The following is a 4,078-nucleotide window of genomic DNA, read 5'->3' as shown; positions in this document are numbered from 1 at the left end:
TGGTTAGGTACCCGACTTTGGCTCAGGCCATGACCTCATGGTTCCTGAGTTCAAGGCCCACATCGGGTGAGCTCGATCCCTGACCGTGCGCAGCCTGCATGGGATTCTCCCTCCCTCTCTCTCTGCCCCTTGCTCACTCATGTGCCCTCTCACTAAATACATACATAACATACTTGCACAAATTTGAAAAATCTTAAAAAACAAATAAATAAAAAATGAACCATGCACCAATTTTTGACGAAATAGGACCAACTTTGGAGCCTCCTATAAATCTTCATATTTATACGATACTTTATAGTTTACAAAGCTTATTATCTCATTTGATCTTTACAGAAACCCTATGAGGTTGATACTTTTATTTGGGGACTTTGCCAAAAATGTCATAGGAGAACAAAGACTTGAACCCAGGCCTGTGGAATCCAGGGCGCAGGCTAACAAACAAACAAAACAAAACACCACCAAAGAACCAACGCCATAGCTCTTTAGAGAAGCGTGTGAGCGCACAACTCATGGCAGATTTGATCTCGAGCTCCTTTCTGCCTTCTAAAGATGCTAGAGATCCTGAGAGCTCCTGTTAGGACGTGGCCTTTCCTATAACACTGAGTCTTTAGGATGGTTCTAGATAGTGCTGTTCCAGATAAAAACAGCATTGTTCAATACAGTACTGCATGGGACTTCTCTGTACACCCATAAAGTAAAATAAATAAATAAATGATCGGGGCGCCTGGGTGGCGCAGTCGGTGAAGCGTCCGACTTCAGCCAGGTCACGATCTCGCGGTCCGTGAGTTTGAGCCCCGCGTCAGGCTCTGGGCTGATGGCTCGGAGCCTGGAGCCTGTTTCCGATTCTGTGTCTCCCTCTCTCTCTGCCCCTCCCCCGTTCATGCTCTGTCTCTCTCTGTCCCAAAAATAAATAAAAACGTTGAAAAACAAAATTAAAAAAAAAATAAATGATCTTTTTTTATGGTGTGTTGGTCCATCTTAGCGAGTGTGCCCTTTCCCTACCCAAAAAAGAATCAAATACTCCCTAAAAGGACAGCAGCCCTAGACTCCTACCATCAAAGTCTAGATAACCGTGGTTGTACCTGCCAATACATGGTGTTGAGGAAGATCGGGTGAAAAGTACTTCTGTAAACTCTAGGGTTCTAATAGGTGAATCTACCATTTTCAGATGAAAACAAAGCCAATAAACTTTTCCGGATGGGCAAAAAATGTACAAAATTATGCATGTAGTTAGGAAGGGCTTATAGACATGTATGAGAGTCCTTATGAGTGCTGATTCAAGGTATCACCTTGTCCCACCACCAAGTTACTGTATTTATTCTCGAGGCTCTTTTCATTAAGCATGAATTACATTTTTTCTATACTTTTAAAGTCATGTAAGTTTAACTCTGGATGGATGCGTGAGCCAAAGTCCCCTTCGTACTCTTGTAAACTTCTCCCCCCTACGACCCAGGAGCCTTCTGGTGTTTTTAAGATGCTCACAAAACAGGACTCGTCCTGGCTGGGGCTGTCTGAGCAGGTCTCCATTGGGAAGGGGCTCTGGGTTGGAAAAGTCATCTTTCAGGAGGTATAACTATATCAAGATAAAAAGAAGCAAGAGTGATCCTGAAGAGTCAAATCTCAGAAACCTAGAAAGCACTTAATACATGCATCATGTGGAGCAGGAGGCAGGGAGGGATGGAAAGATGTGCAGTTAGGTGGTCAAGAGGAGGGATGGGAATCACTAATGAAAAGGGTAGTTCAGGAGCCAAGTCCACAAGCTCTGAACATCTGCCAACGTGACTCTTTTTTTTTTTTAATGTTTTATTTATTTTTGAGAGAGAGCACGAGGTGGGGGGTGGGGGAGGGCAGAGAGCGAGGGAGACACAGAATCCAAAGCAGGCTCCAGGCTCTGAGCTGTCAGCACAGAACCCGATGTGGGGCTCGAACTCACAAACTGTGAGATCGTGACCTGAGCAGAAGTCAGATGCTTAACCAACTGAGCCACCCAGGTGCCCCCAACGTGACACTTTTTTTTAACATTTGAACCAAGGGTGATCCATTAAGTGGGCCAACTCAGAACACACAGAATAAGCAGACCTCTTATAATTTCCCAATTAATCATCAAAATTATCTTTCGGTTCATCTACGTAGTATGGATTCTTTATAAAAATAATCTCTTATTTTGAAAGTTAGTGTGCAATCTTCAGAGATAGCATGCAGTTTTCTATCAGACTCAAGCCTCCCAAATCCAAACACATTGTCAGCATCGCCTGTGGATATAGGTATTAAAGATCAATTAGTGGGGCCTCCAGGTGGCTCAGTCTTGAGCATCTGGTCAGGTCATGATCTCAGGGTTTGTGAGTTTGAGCCCAGCATTGAGCTCTGAGCCCACTTGAGATCCTCTGTCCCCCTCTCTCTTCCCCTCCCCCGCTTGTGTGTGTGTGCACACTCACTCTCCCTCTCTCTCAAAAATAAATAAACATTAAAAAAAAGATTAGCCTTTGGGCACTAATTCATGACGTCTTTTTAACTCACAAGAGGCTGAGGAATAAAGCAGAATGACTATTTATAGTAAGAGCCATCATTCCTCCCGGTCGCTAAAATATACACACTCTGTCTAGTTACCGCTCTTCCAATTTCAGGGTTCCTGGGGAGCTGAATCTGTTATCAGCCTGCGGACTCAGCAAGGAAGGGGCCTGGAGGGAAAACTCTATTCCAGAGATCAGAAACGCTCCATACCTCCCTTCCTGAATAGTGCTGGAAATATGCCAGTTCCCCGTCTCAGAGCCTCCTTCGTCTAAACTTTAGGTCCAACCCTCACCTATTTCCTCAGACACGTTGACAGGCTTTGGATGAGGCTTTGGATTCCTTCACCTTCACTGATGGCCTCAACTCCCAGACTGCACTTTAACCCCAGCCTTTCCAGCTCTGATCTAGAACTATCCTGGGCTCTAAGGCAACTTCCAGGCAATTTCATCCAAGATGCAAGGATATTATCAGCAGTAGCTGTATCAACAAGAATTAACATTTCCTGAGCACTTACCACATGGCAGCCATGTAATGAAGGTTGTATCTTCATTAACTCAATGAGTTCTCCTAACAACCCTCTGAGTTTAGAACTACTAATTAGCCCCCTCTCACGGATGAGGAAGCCGTGGATTTAGGCGGTAACTTGTCCAATATCACATAGTTGCTAAATGTTGAAGCCAGGATTCGAGCTGAAGTCATTTTGACTCCAGAGCCTGGGCGCCACCGTTAGGCCATGCTCTCCCTAGGAGTGACCTTGACCTACCACCTCCCAAGAGTGTCTCACAGTAGACTCCTGTACACTGAGCACAGCCAACAAAGACAAGTGGTCATGAGGGCTTTCTTTGTTGAAATTCCAGCTTAACAACAATTGGCTTGGAGCATAATTATTAGAAATCAAGCCACGATCTGGGGGAAATACCTACAGAAAGAGATGAGGAGGAATTCTGAGAACCCATGTAAGTCAAGCAGTCCACACTGTTTTGTTCCTGGTGTAACATTTTGAAAACACATGTATTATGTGGTGAGCTCGGGTGACATGCTGAATGAGACACAGACTCACGTTATCAGATCCTGCCCAAATGGGAAGGCAGCCAAGAATCACCTCCATCCCAGATGGGGTGCCCCACCTAAGGCCACAGAGAAGACTGGTTCTGCTCAGAGACTGCTTGTTATTTTTCATGCTGTGGGGATTCCTAATGAATAAACAAGTGTTTTTGTAATTTTCTATGTGATCCAGAATCAGTGAAGGCGTAAGCCCTTGGTGCTTATTTCTGAAGGACAAATCGCAAATACCTGGTATCCCAGACAGCTTTTCGGAGAAAAGAACACTGAACAGTAGTTGTAAGCCCTCTTTCACTGATCTAACCCTCTTGTATGATTGAAAAAAATTTTTCAACAAAGCTAGATGAGAGCAGAAACTGCTTGGGTTGGTGGGGATAAAGAAGAAAACAGGAAAAAATAAAAATCACAGATAATCCCCAAAGCTCATCTCAACCATTACGATTCTCCTCCTTTAGTTATTTTATGGTTAATAAGATAGAATGACACAGATCGACAGAACAGCTAA

This window comes from Acinonyx jubatus, chromosome D1 (genome assembly GCF_027475565.1).
Source record: "Acinonyx jubatus isolate Ajub_Pintada_27869175 chromosome D1, VMU_Ajub_asm_v1.0, whole genome shotgun sequence".
NCBI classification, from domain to species: Eukaryota; Metazoa; Chordata; class Mammalia; order Carnivora; family Felidae; genus Acinonyx; species Acinonyx jubatus.
This window is presented reverse-complemented; position numbering follows the sequence as displayed.